General features: G+C 39.1%; 1 protein-coding gene across 2 annotated transcripts in view; it reads left to right on the top strand.

Moving 5' to 3' along the window:
• The first annotated feature begins 648 nt into the window (after positions 1–648).
• The window catches only part of LOC127369697 (cadherin-18), a 151,870-nt gene continuing 137,186 nt past the window's right edge, over positions 649–15,332 (top strand). The window contains exon 1 of one of the 2 annotated variants that reach the window (XM_051411315.1): positions 649–846. The gene's annotated coding sequence lies outside the window, so the exon portion shown is untranslated. Of the gene's footprint in view, positions 852–15,332 lie in introns of both variants that reach the window. The other variant, XM_051411316.1, reaches the window with a different exon arrangement.

The raw sequence follows: 15,332 nt of genomic DNA, 5'->3' as shown, positions 1-15,332 counted from the left end.
GGGATGGCATTAGAAGCAGCTGGGTAATAATCAGGAAGACGCAGGTAATCAAGGGGATATTCCATAACTGTAATGTGATCAATTGGGCCATGAGTACATGTCAATTTAAACAAATCAAGAACTCGACTAGATTATAGACAACAAACTTGGTCAGCTAGGAACTTGGCAAGAATAATGTGAAGAAATGTCTTGTGTGAAACTGTGTTGGAAACAAACAGATTAAGGTAGTCTTGATGAGTGGAGAATAAATAGTTTAAGAAGGAAGAGTGGGATCCCATAAAGAATCTGAGGTATTGATTGCCTGGTTAAACAGAGGACTGTTAGCTGCAGTCAGAGTATAAACTGATTAGGTGCACTCTATGTGTGCATGTATGTAGTAAAAGAGGAACAGAGAGAGACAGAGGAACTATCTGCTGAGTATTTGAGCTAAATAATGGTTCCTCATACTATCTGTAACACTCCTGTGCTGTGTTGCTTCTCATATAGCATAATCCCCCCCCCAACATCCCAACCCAGCCTCAGCAGATACCCTCTGCTGTGTTCACTGCACCGACCCAGCCCTTCAGTGGACTGTGCCATTTGATCCATGCAGAAGATGATTCACGCTCTGCGATCTGGGGAGTAAAGGCGGCAGAGGAATCCCTCTCTCTCCCCCCTCCACATCCATAATTCAGCATTTGCGCCTTCGTCCTCCTCCTCCCTTTTTTTTTTACCCTCCTGTCTCCTTCCTCCCACTGCTTTTGCTGCTGCTACTCACTGCCGTGTGTACTCCAGCACAGCATCCACAACCTGAGGTATCAGTCGTCTATAATCCAGCCATCTGGAACTCTACGTCAAGCTGCACAGGTAAGGTGAGCGCAAACAAAGTGCTACTTTGCCTTCATGAGATTCCGAATTTGTGGTGTGTGAAATGTATGCCGGCTACATGCATCTTTTAAAGTCTCGTGGCTGATTTGCTTCCTAACTTGCTGCATAATTTAGCCTTTTTTTTTGCAACTAGATGATTTTCAGAAAGCAAAGACTTGGTAAAAACTGTTGCTATGGTAGCTTAGTGAAGCAGCCATAATTTAAAAAAAAAAGTCTGTGGTGATCTTAACACATCAGGGGGTACATTAGAAATTGTTGGAGCGTTGGTCGTTGGCATGCAATAAAGTTTAGTGTTCCCATGCGAGTCACTAATCCCACCATCACACACATGCACCACCACACACACTCACACATTCACCCAGCCTGCAGCCTGCTCTACCTTCATCCACTCATAAAGAGAAATCATGTGAGTTCAATCACTAGACTCTTGGTGGAGCTCAAAGGAAACTAGATTGTGTAGCTTTGCCAAACAGAAGCTAACAGGATGAAACCCCACTATTTTATGTTTTTTGATGCAGACTGAGGCTTTACAGCATGGTTTGGTTTTTGAGATATGATGCTGTGGCTGCATTGTATAGACGTTTTTGATCAGATATCTGTGTGTTTTTGCATTTGAAAAAAGCATCTTGGGTCCCACTTTTGATATGTAACAATGTAAAGTCAAATGGGATATGGTACTTAGTCAGTCTTTTTAAGATAACTTAAAACCAAATATGTTGAAGAAATATACAATTTAAAAAAGGTTGAAGAGGATGCTAAACTACATATTTGCCTTGTCTTCAAGCTGAACATGTCTGAGCCTTTATTTTGGAGGGAATTTTGGTGCATGTGTGTCTGTCTCAATCTCATTCACATGCACACACAGAGCAATACGTGGCCATAGAATGATATGCGACCCCTGCCTAAGGGAAGCGAATTGATTTGATACACCATGGCATACCTTTACGGTGTTCCCTGTGTTGACTTTTTGTTTCATAATGCAGCAGGTGTAGAACAGGCTGCTGGGGAGAGCAGAGAGGAAAAAGGAAGAGAGACAAGGAATGTGTAACATCTCAGTGAGACAGGCTGTTGACGTGCTGCTACATGAGAGAGTGTTGAGGTGCACTGAAGCTGAAGTCTGAAGCAAGATTGTCAACACAGCTGGATTTCAAAGAGGCTGGTTTCGGAGTGGGATACTGTTGAGATTTTGCAATTGAGTGAGACAAGAAAAAAAGTTACTCAAACAGTGATGTTTACTGGGTAAAACAGCCCATGAGAAAGCGGCTTTAACCACTCTGACACTGTAATTGATTTGGACTCTTTCTCTTATTAGTTTTACATGATCAAACACTTTCATTCCCTTGTTTTATGTGACATTTGTGTCTTCCCCCATTCACTGCGCACATTTTCACTGCTGGTGAACTGCTTTGTTAAAGGCAGAGGTTCCCATGCTTGTTGATAGATGATGTGAATGTGACACAAGTAGCACAGTGGGAAAAATGTTGCCATGGCTTATGAGCTTTTAGAAAAAGCGTGCTTTGGAATAAAGATGGTCGTGTCATTAAGTTGAAATCACTGAGCTCTTTAAAATATAACATAAAAAGTAGTTTTGTTTGCATGTACTGCCAACAAAAAGCCAACAAAAATAAAGAGTCTTTTGTTCCTTCTGGCAAGAATATTAGTGCTAAGTTGTCATGGCTAAGCTGCTATTCTGTCTTTGCAGAGGTGTTTATGCACTGCACTTCCAAAAGATCACCTGTCAGTCAATTAGTGTGAGTGGATGTCTTTTTAGCTTCTATTTTTGTTGTTTTTCCTGTAATGGGGCCAATGCCAATTTGACGAAATATGAAATATGATTTCCTGTTATTTTAGCCACAGTACATTAATAAAACCTGGATGTGATTACACATCCTGGTTTGATACATATTTTTAGCTTCAGCAGTCTGGGCTCTCATGTTAGTGAGCTTCAGATTGATCTGTGGTTATATAAAATTAGCCTGTGAATATGACAGAACAAACACATATATGGAAAATATAGAATTAAATAACAGCACAATGAGCCAACCAAAAATAACTTTTGGTTTAAAAAACAGCCTATTTAATCACCATCAGTCTACCAACTCTTCTCTTCTCCAGAGCTCCATAAGTCAGAGGACTGGCTACATAAGATTGTGCTCAGGATAGCAACCCAGTTCTTTAATCACCAGCAAACCCTTATTGCTCAGTGTCATCTCAATGTTCATATCAGTGTTTTTTCTTGAATAAAAACATTGAAAAAAAACATTGTTCATGTGTTCAAATGCTTAAAACAAGCGTTTCCAGTTTTCTGACACGTGATCTTGCACTCATGAGTAATTACTGCTCTCTCTCAGTAACAAAAGTGAATGTAGTGTGACATTTCTGCAAAAAGGGCTTCTTGTTTGTGTGCATAGAAGTGGATGTGCACGCATGTACACGCAGGTGGTTTTGATATACCGACTTTTGGTGTAATATCACAACACCTGGCAGGAAATTTGTCAACAACTCCGCCTGACTAGCTTGTTCTCATTCTCAGGTCATCAAATACCGGTGTTTTGTCATACCCCTTGCCGTTTCACACAGACACACAAGGTAGCTACATCTGTATGACACACACCGCTCTGTCAGTAAGCCTTTGGAAAGTCAGGTGATATAGTATAACGTCACCGTAGGGAGGAGGTCGGGTGGATGGATGGGTCAAAGAAGTCAGCTTATTTAAAGTTTTATGTGACATCATTTTACCTTTGTGACATATGGCTGTGACTTGTGTCACTTACTTCACATGACTTACATCGTATAATAAACTTATTTTAACCCAAACTATAACCTTTTCCTAAAACTATCCAAGTACTTTTGTAGTAACCAAAAGAGAGGATGAAGGGATGTGGGTAGGGATGATTAGAGGGAGAGATGGGTAGGCATAGGGTGAATGGATGAAAGAAAAGGAAAGGCAAACAGGCCGGGAAGGGGTTGACCAGGTAAACAAAGCTTGCCAGTTAATTAGAGGTGCAGTTGAGGCTCCTGAACCTAAGTTAACTGATCAACTTCATTTAAAAAGGCGTCTCATACAGATACTAAACGATACATTGTGCATGAAACGCAGAGGGGCCCAACAAAGCAGCGTCACTATTTGATGTCTTGGGATGAGAACATGTTGAGTCATCACACACCTAGCACTCACAATAGCAATGACACTGATCACCGCCTCAATCATCACTGGCTGGGATGTTTAAATATAGACATAAATATTTGATATATATATATATGTTTCTGTGAAAACAAATCCCAGAACAAACATGCACTTTTTTCTCAAAACATGTTCTTCTTTGCTTAATCAGACATTGACAAATTCTTAAATCTTGACCTAGCACAATTATATCCAGGCCACAAGAGGTTCAGGAAATTTCATTACATGAATGAAATCATGAAACACAGAGGCTGAGGCGTAATTCATTAATAATAAACGTATTACTGCTCTTGTTTGAATAGGGCTATTAGCAACGGATGGTCTGCATCTGGGTTTCAGAGTTAACAGGATTTCATTGTTGCACTTTCCATATAGCTATTTAAAATGCCTCCAGCAGATACATGTGATTACACAGCTGCTACCTGATACTGGAATACAATAAGCATAATGGTGGCAAAGCTGTGTGGTCAAATTAGTTAGATTCCCCCCCTCTTTATTCATATCACGAACTGATGTCTGTTCGACATTTAAATTTAAATTAGACCAAAATGAGGCATTCATAGTTTAAAAAACTGAAGTAAAATCAAATAAAATGAAAACTTTAAAATTTCAAAGCACTGCAAGATTTTTGTCTTGTCATATATTTAAAAGTATAGTCTAAAAATAAAACAATTAGTTATATTTGGTCCATGAAAGCCAAATTAATGTTTTTCTCTTCTCCATACACAAGACTTTTTCTACTCCTCTCTCTTTCCTCTGTGCACAATAGATTTCCTTCAGATGGAAAGGCTGCCAAAAATGTTTCTCTTCTGACATGTCAAACTGCATTCAGAAGAAACTCAAACCTCTATTCTGAACCCCGGCTGACATCTGCTTGACTCACCTTATTTTTTTAACAAAATGAGTCTCTTTCAGATACGGTTTTAAAATAACATGCTGAACCATCAATAAAATGATTCTCAAAATGCGTCTTTATTTTCAGCTGCCTGGTGTAGATTCATTGAAGTATTTAGGGCAAGCACTTAGTTGATCATTGACTTTTACTGATGGAGTGAGGCAACTTGTGGATATTTCATTTACTATAATCACTTTCAGGTCTGTAAAAATACGAATTCCATTTCTCTCCTTTCTTTAAGATTTTCTTCAGTTTGTGTTTCTGTTTTTCAGAAATTGTCTGTTTGAGATTTTATTCTGAAGAACAGAAATTATATTTATATATGTACATTTAGAATAGACCATGTGAAACCCAGAAAGTGAGGAAATCTATTAAAACTTAAATAATGCAAAAAGAAAAACAAGTTAGAAAAGTGTGAAACCCTGTATTGTTTTCCACGTTTTGAGGTTTAGCTTACATTAAGAGCATACTTTAGAAAAAGGTCTCCCTGAGGAGCATCATCGCATCAAATCATCCAACTGTGTCTGGGGAAGTGCCGTTTAAAAGATTACTTTAATGGCATTTTTTTTCATCATTAGTCAGCTCGAAGTGAAAAGACATAAAAGATGTCTGAGAGGGGGTGGAACAAAGCAAAAACGGTTCCAGGTAAACCAGAGATGCTGCGTATACTTTGTAAACGCTTCACAGGCTGAGACTCAGTGATTCATTCGTCCGTTTTCTATTTTCAGAGTTATAATTGTCTGCTTGGTTTTGAACACTATGTTATTTTAGTCAGTTTTTAAACCAAACTCTACACATTTAGTGCTTTTATAGAGGAGTTTTTGATGAAATTCACCTTGCTCCTTATTCTGCTTGATACACTTCTGGTCAGGGAAATCGACCTTTGATATTTACAGGCTGTGGCCTGTTTCAATTCCATTGATCCCCATTGATTCATTCCACATGGGGCATCTCTTAAAGTGTGTTTACTTTGATCAATGGGTCTATTGGGTAAATACAAATTTCTGCTATCTTCCTCCTACCTCAGCTAGTCCATACTAATCTCCTTGAATGGTCTGAAGGTGATAAGATATTGCTGAGATGCTAATCACTCAGGTCTTGAGGGTAATTATCCCAGTCAAACTCATTTCTTCCTATGAAGATTGGTAACATTAAGAAGATGATTCTCTTACAGATTTCATAGAAAAAAATGTCTGCTATGGAGTGAAATAGACTCTACATACTGAGATTGTCTGCATGGGTGCTACTATAGGCTGTAATGTCTTTATGTGGCCAGAGGAGTTCATGCTGTTTCCAAACAGCCCTGTGATGGCACTGTTTTTCCATCAGAGAGATTCTTCATATCTCCACTGAGCTGTAGGGGAAACATTCAAAGGAAAAGAGAAAGTAATATATATATACACACACACACAGAGAGGGAGAGAAAGAGGCAAATGTTCTTGTCTCAAGAGTGTCGACATAATAGGATGCAAATATTTTGATCTCAGTCTGTTTATTTCATTAACATTTCACAAAAACCTTTCAAACATTGACAGATTGGGCTCATCAATAAACACATGCGATACAAAGTTGTGTTTTGTTTTTACAGTATGAAAGTGACTGCTGAAGTCCACTGTGGGGATTCCACTCAAACTCAGACAAGTTTAACATAAACATAACAGCACAAAAAATGCTGCAGTTCATCAAGGATTTGACTAGAGTAGACTAGAACACTATACATTGTAACACATAGCTTAGATATTTATGATAAACTACCTATCCATCTTAACATCATGATATAATTTAATTTGCACCTTATAATAGTGAAGGATGTAAAGATGTTTCAGGAAATAAGACCATTCTTCATTCATTCTATTGGATTCATTTTAAAACCAATTTTTTTTTCCCAAAACCCAGCTATAGATTCTGTGATTTGTTATGATGGATACAGTATTTATGCAAAAAGTTTAGCATCTCAGTAGCATCATTCAGATTTAAGATTCCTAAATGCGCCTACACATGCACTGTGCGCACACATTGCTCAGAAAGAAATGCTCTGGGTAAAGCCACTCGCTAAATAGCACAAGCATGTACCACACTTATTTTTGTAGAGGGTGAGCATGTTGGACTTAACCCTGTCTAACAGACATAAAGCTGTCATGATAGGCCTCGACAGCATAAGGTGATTTTACATACACCACTGACATCTCAAATGCTGCACTGGCGAGATAAAGTCTCCGTTTAAATTGCCTCCAATTCTAAATTAGCTCTGAATCTAATAACTACTTGCATGATTTCTTTTCACCTCATGAGAAAAGTCATTATCCGGTATCAGCACAGTATGTCAGCAGTATTGCCAGCAGTAGCAATGCAAAAGTTTAGTATGAGGTCAGGGACTTTTGACAAAATTTGGGCTTGTCAGCTATCAGTCTACTCTTTTAGAGATTAAAAGGACCCACAGGGGCATTTTCAGACCTCGTTCTGGCCCCAAAAAGTGGCAGAGTGCAGCAAACAACAAACAGCAGCAGTTACAGTATGTGTGTGACCTAATTTCATCATAATCTGCCCTGCACTGAGCCAGTTCCCAAAAGGCACCATGGAATAACTGCATTTGTGAACATGGAAATTGAAAGGCTGCCACATTGACGGTGCAACGCAAAAACTGCTCATTTTAACAAGTCATCTTCTCTTGCCTTGCAACATTACTCTCCTGAACACTAGTGGCTAGTGTCACTCGTTTCTAAGGTAATTTAACTTGTGGGAAGAGCTCTCGTGGATCGATTGCAGTTTTTACATGAGTGGAGTGGCCTGCCTTGTTTCAAGATATTGACATAAAACAAATCACTGCATTGTAAAAATGAAAATGCCTGCTTTCCACTTGAGAAGAACACGTTTTTTATTGGATGAGAATGATTTGCTTTGATTTCCCTTGTTTCAAGATTCTGAAGCTTTATTTAACTTTAAGTGAAGTTGTATAACTGTTAGACATTTTATTTTTTTTTCACAACAAGGTTAATGTTTCTCAGACCTTTTTTGAGACTGAGCTAACCTACTCATTTTGATGTCACCAAATGTCACGGAAAAACACAATTGTGTACGTTGTGTAAGAAATATGTCACAATCTTGAATGAATGCAGCTACAAACTTGATGTTACTTCATGCTTAATCTTTGTTATATGTGTCCACATTTGTTTGATTTATATACTTAATACACTAAAACTTTGGAAAATTAAATCTCTGTTCTCTCATAAATTTATAAAATTGGGATAAATTGAAACAACTGAGTAACTTGGATTAATGTATATCCTGAGAGTATATCAAATTTGAGCATTAAATGAGCTGCTATTGACAGTGTCAGAAATGTTGGGAAGCAATGACTCTTACATGGCCAATTTATCATTATTTTTTATTTTCGACAACCACAACTCAGGTAATTTCACAGGATTGCCGCTACAAATCAGCCCGAATGGCCTTGAGTAGGTGGAGGGGGATGCATATTCACTGCCAGTGTGAAGGTACAGTCTTTAGCCGTGACCTATTCTTCTTGGCCAATGGGAAAGAGAAGTGTGCCAGCATGATTAATGGTCATGATTACCTACTCAGAAAATGTGGTTTTCTGGCCCAGCACCTTCACTTTTATGACTTAAACCTGGGGCGGGATGCTTCATCATGCAGGCAAAGCTGCATACAGACCACACAGACAGTGTGTTGTGATGATAAAACATATCAGTGTTAAAGTGTTCACCATCAGCTGTTTAGATGGTAAAGCTTTGTGTGGATTGCTATGTGGACATCTTTGGTGAAGTTTAAAATCAATATTGGCCTCAGGAGTTTGTAGCCAGTGCAGGACTGATGGTAAATTTCAATCCTGCTGTGTGCTTGTGGGTGTATATGAGAACAAAACAGATTAATTGTATTACAGATTGTACTGAGCAAATCAACCAGAGCAGGAAAGCACTCTGAGGTTAAAATGCTTCTAAGATCTCCTCCAATACCTGATCAGAATATTGAGTGGCTGCTTCATATCATAGAGAAGCTGCTGACCAAATAATCCTAGAGAGCCTCAAGGATTTAATTGACGAAACCATAAGATTGATAGTATGCATTTATCAAACGCCCCATTGTGTCTGTATGTTTTTGTGTGGGTATGCAAGTGTAAAAGCATGTGCATCTGCAGGATTGTGTGTCTGTGCTTGTTTTTGCGGCACTCGTGTGCTTAGGAACTCCCAGACGACACTCTCTAATCATTAACCCAAAGTTAATTTCTGTCACAAACACCACAGCGGCACTCATTACGACTCAGCACCACTCTACCTCCAGCAAATGACTCTATATCTTGCGACTGAGCCTCAAAGGTTAGCCCCTCTAAAAGGTTACAGCTCTCTGTGACATTTCCCTTGATGACTTATTTGGCCCTTTGTTTTTGATAAATATCAACTAGCTTGTTGTTGCTACTTGGAATGACTTACTCATTAAGCCATAAGATAATTTGTCCTGACTTAAAAACCGTTAAAGAGGAAAACAGTCCTGTGATTCAATGAAGATGGAAATGAGCATGCTTTGTGTTAAGGGCACAAAGCCATCTATGACTTTTGTCAACTTCTTTCAAATATGAATGAATTTCAGCAACAATATCTGCTTTTCATGTTTCCAACATCAACAGCTTACAGCACAGTTTATGGTGAACTACAACTGACATAAATATTAAAGTCACATTAATTAGAGTGGATAACAGAAACATCAAGTGAAGAGGAAATATATCAAATGCTAAGTACTCTAATAATCTTCCATTTGCTTTTTTGGCTGGGGAGCAAAATTTCTTGTGGCACTCATACCGTCATCCATCACTGAGCAGCTGAAAATATGAGAGCAGCTGAGGTTGTTCCAACAGTACAGACAGAGTTTTGAAAGTGAGAAATCTCAGTTCCTGGCTCGGTAGCAGCTGACTCACTGGTAATGATCAACAACCCTATAAAACCCTGCAGATATATCATGGTCTTTTTTGTGCTACAGGTCCTTAAAATCTTACTTATTGCACCTTTAACACCTTTTAAATATGGCAGTAGCCCCCATTACATCTGTCAGTTGATGTTTATGCACATAAAATGCAGCTGCAAATCCACCTAGACAAACAGCAATCCTATCTCTAAAAGCAGAGGTTCAGGACCTGGCACAGGACCTGGCAGTTGATTGAAATTGTGGTCGGGCTGTGGTAAGTCCTAATTTAGCTAAGAGTTCTGAGTTGCAGTGACTCCTTTTTAACTTCATGTTAACCAACCAGAAATCCCACAGATTCAATAATAATACATTGGGCAGTCAACAAATTTCCCCATGTATACAAAATTAAATATATTTTACCAAGCAACACTATTAACTATAAAAAGTGTTAAATAACTGCGCACACACACAGTTACTAGGCTGTGAAGTGCAGGTGAGGGAAACCTGTCACTGCGGATAGGTGAACCCCCACTAATAGGACAGCCACTCAGATCACTTACAAACAGTTTACTGGTAGCTTAGCATCAGCTAGAAGCTGATGTGATGGCCTACCGGGAAAATCACAATGCACTACCATTGATCAGGGGAGTCAAAACATGTCACAGCGTTTGCAGTACCGGAGAACAGGCAGAAAAGCAGCACGTCTGTTCATCTCAGCCCGCCTCGAACTAGGGTGGCTTAGGAGGGACATATGGTGGCTCTGGAGGGGAATTTCCACTGCTGGCTACATTCTGCCCGACAATTGGAAGAAGTGGCATTTCTCAAGCTTTGCCTTCAAACCCTCCCACTGTTGGCAGCCTGAGACCAGGTTCAGGCGTCTGAGGTGCTAATCTACTGTTGAGAAAGCAGTTTTCATTTTGTCCTGTTCTGTAACTGTCATTCCATAATCCACAATCTTAGGCTGCCATCCTCTCTCTCCCCAGGACTACAGGAGAGGTATAGGGTCTAACATTTCCCAGTATAACATGGCTGTCTAACAACGGATTAATGTGACCTCTCCCAGGTCATAGTCAGAGGAGGGGATTCATCTTTACCTCTGCTTAATAGGGACATTGTCAAGCAAGGGGGTTTCATATATCACAAGGATAGTGCAACCAAGCTTCCAGTCAGAAAGTGACCTAAAGTTTATTTAGTGTGTCTGACTCTGAGAGAACAGATACGTCCAACTGTCTGTTTGGAGGGAAGTGTAGATGTAACATAAGTGTAGTCTGACGTATGTGCTACAGTAGAGACTCCACCTGGCAAACTTAAAGTCTGAGGTTGACTCAAAAGACCTATGGGGTGGCTGGGGTGTAAAATTGCAGCTGTCTCACCTACATTTTCCACTGGCACATACACAGTGGCACTGGTGACGGTGACCGTAACTGGTAAGATCAGCACACGCTCAGGGCCATCAGTCTCCCTCCTTTTGGAATGAATGAACCATCATTTCTGTGCAGGCTCAGCCATTTCTCCACTGACTGGCAGCTTCTGTGTTGCTGCCAGAAGGCTGACTGCAGCAGCTCAGCTTCGGCTTTATGTGCTGCAGAGCCACTGGGGCAATGGAGTTTGTTGCCACCATGCATGTGGTGTGTAGCCCCACCGGCTATGTTGTGGTCTCACCCTTTCCTGTGCCAGGGATTCATTGTGGCCTGCTGTTTGTTTTCAATTGCTCACTCCTTTGAGCAAGGCAAAAATATTCCAATAGTGCCACTCAGCGGAATGGCTCAGACAGCAGGATGTTTAGAATAAAGATTAGAGACAAGGGATTTCTGTCTTAAATCCTTGCAGTGGGAGAAGTGACTCATATGCTCTTGTGCAAGGCATGTGTCCCCGAAGTGCTGCGGTGGAGCCGCTCAGTGGCCTAAAGCACTGTAGACTGTATTGTGCAAGACTGTGTTTTTACTAAAGAGCTTAGAAGTGCAATGTATATGTGATTGTGAAGCAGGACAATGTTGGAAAACAAGAGTGCATACTCAGCAAACCTTCCCAAGATTAATAAATATCATTGTGTTTGGGTGTTTAATTCTTAAGCCCACGCTGTGCAATGCAGTCTGCATCCCTCTGAGCCACACTGCTGTTTAAACTGATGGTCTGGGAAAGTATTTGTTTTTCATCCAGCAGATCAAAACCACACAGGAAAACAGTGTAGGTCAAATTAAAGCGATGCCAGAACTGATTTCCTTACCAGCCAGTTACTTTCGTACTGTTTCATAGAGTGCTGTATCATGTTAGACAAATAATACATATTGCAGGAGAAATTACTGTGTAGACAAATTGTTTAGTTTAAATAACAAGACTTTGTACTATATGTAAATATTTATAAGGCAAAATAGCTATTTTGTGGATGAAAAGGCAAAAAAAATAAAATAAAACATTTTCAATAATACAGGCTATCATGGTCTTCAATTGCAACTGTAAGATATACACAACATAGATTATTTGACTGATATAACTGCTGAAAACTTTATTTATATGAGCCATCCATTTTGCAGGCCATACTTTGTGACTAAACTCATTTGCATTTGGTGCTGATGTGTAATCACGCATGGGATTATACCATAATCATCATCTTATTTATGACCCACTCTCTGATGCTATGGTTTAAGCATAGCCCACACATCATTGACTTCTATGGATAGGTGCATTTGAACAGGTTGTGTAGTGGTGAGCATATGTGAGGGTGAGCACGCTGAAAGGGTGTTCATGTTGCTTTAATGTACAGGAACCCCTGGTCCATCTGCCCCACATTGTGTCTGTTTTAACCATATTACATGGACTGTGAAGTTAGAGTCAGTTGTAATGGCTTCATTGTTATGTCTCTAATCCCATCATAGAGTGTGATCTGAGGCAGCAAGGTTCAGCTGGTTATGTAGTATCTATGAACATGTAAGTATTTTACTGCACCATAAAGAATGTTTTGGACACCCTATTAATGTATGTTATGATCTGCTGTCAGCATAATAACATACTGTAGTGGAGCCATTTGATAAGGAATCACATATCTCAAAAATGCATGTCAGGAACTAAACAACATCCATTGTTTGTGGTTCATTAGTTTTCTTAAGCACACTGACATATCAAAACTCAACACAGAAGAGTCCAATGGCCATGTGACTGATTGTACTGCTGCTAATTCTAACTGATACAACTAAGTGATTCTTTAATTCTGTCTAGGTTACTTCAATTGGCTTTACTTATGCATTGCTGTTACTTTTTTCAGTATGAACTCACCACATCATTAAACCCATCTTAAAACAGTATGTGATACTCGAGCATAATATGGTCTTGCTTCTGTTGACTATCCCCATTGTGCTGAAACTTTCAAACCCAGTCTCTCTGTGTGCCTCTGTCCATGGTCCTGAAACTTTCAAACCCACATGCTCTGTGTCTTTATCCATGTCTCAGATAAATGAAAGATGTTCTATGAAACATAATCCACTTCTACTACTGATGATTATGTTGTGCTTTATGTGGCCCATATATGAATGTATGCAGCTCAGCTTTTAAGAAGGTTTATATTTGTATGTTTTGAATTAAGCATTTCTAATATAATTCATAAAAGCACACACACTAATCCACTTTGGCTTATAGACAAATTGTTCAAAAGTCTCTCTTTTCTTTAAAGCTAAATCCATTCTTTAATAGAAAAAAATATATATAATTCCCGTAAAAAAAAATAAAGAGAGCAGCATCCACTTGAAAACCCTTTAAGTGGTAGTGGTAGCTTTGCCTTAATAAAGCAATAAACCTCTTGACTGTCACAATAATACACAAGACAAAGCTGCATTCTCTTAAATTAATAGTTATCTATGAAACCCATATATAAACCTCTCCAATAATAACTCTGATACATTGAAACTCAAAATATTATTGCCGCTGGTAATGGAAAAATATTTAATAAGCACTGAGTAAGGTACAGTCTAACCAAAAGCTCAAATGAAGCCTTATGGCTTCTTTCCAACTGAAATCTTGACGAAACATTATAAATCAGGGACACTGCCCTTAAAGTGCTGATTATGAGTTTCCCCGCTCTGAAACAATCCTTCTGAGGTTTTGGGACCTGGGGTGTAAAATGAATGTGACGACCCACACTTTAATTATTTGGACATAAAATTCAGTCATTACTAGTGGCCTGTGTCTCAGACAAATGTCTGTGACAGGCATGTGAATGTGAAAGTCAAGGTTACGTTAGTTATGATTAACGGCTTGTCGCAGGTACATTGATCTGTTGCCTTTGAGGAGACGTGTCTGTTAATGCTTAATGTTATATGACTGTTATATTCTTCAAGTATGTCCAACAAATGTATGCTTTTATGCTATTTCATGCAAAAACATGATGTTTGTTTGTTTGCAATAAAATCATGGTTCCCATTTCCCCATCAAGCATTTCGTACCTGAGGCACACTGGGGTTTGACTTCCGGGACTCAGGTTGCACATGACGACTCCAAGACAGAGGGTCTTTGTCAATTTGAATCATTTCCCAGTTCAATGATTGCCCCCTCAAGTCTTCGAGCAGCCTAAATATTTCCCACTTTATTACTCATAAAGCACTACCGATTGTATTACTCATATCTAGGCAGATTGGATTACGGTAAAGCCCTTTGACTCTATCACTGTTGATTTCCCCCGAGGCCATAGAATTAACTTTAATGAATCTCCATTTTTACCAAAACCCTTGCTGTGAGGTGCCTTAATTTGACATGCCATGGGCAATAAATGAGTCAAAAGCCCAGACATCTCAAATGACTAAAGGTGGCAGGTTTTGACCCGAGTCAGTAATTTCTGATTAAGTTCCATCAAGACGAAGTCTTTAATCAAAAAAATAGCCAAAAGACATTTAAATATTTCAGGAAGTGACTCAGTGCATTGCTGAAGACTTGCAAGTGAGTTCCATTGGTTTTGTTATTAATGGTTACGTTTGAAGTGCAGAATCAGATTCAGATCAGATCATATGTATTTAGCAACTGCAACACGGGAACTCAGTAGTAACACAGACACATGTACAATAGACAGACGTTGTTTATAGTATGTCTCAAACTACATATAAAAAGACCACCACTACACATGGAAATTCATCGCTATGTTATTAGTTTCTCTACTGGTTTTGGTGATTTCTTTCTTTCTGTTTTGGAGAGACATATAGTACAATTTGGGTTATTTTGGAAAAGCACAAACTTCAGTTAAAAGAAAACTCATTCACATTTATAGTTGTTGGAGTTGAAGGCTAACTTATCTGCCCCCTCACCCATCAGTAGATTCCTACTTGTGTATCCACCACATAATCCTTTCATTGTGGGGAAATGTATTCATCTTACTTAGTCATTCCTAGAACTTATTTGCATTTTCCACTGTACTCATTTCATGCTGTCCTCTAACAAATGAGCATTTGCTTTGCACCACGTATTTGTATCATACAATATTTATGT

Source organism: Dicentrarchus labrax, unplaced genomic scaffold (genome assembly GCF_905237075.1).
Source record: "Dicentrarchus labrax unplaced genomic scaffold, dlabrax2021, whole genome shotgun sequence".
Lineage (NCBI taxonomy): Eukaryota > Metazoa > Chordata > Actinopteri > Moronidae > Dicentrarchus > Dicentrarchus labrax.
This window is presented reverse-complemented; position numbering and strand designations above follow the sequence as displayed.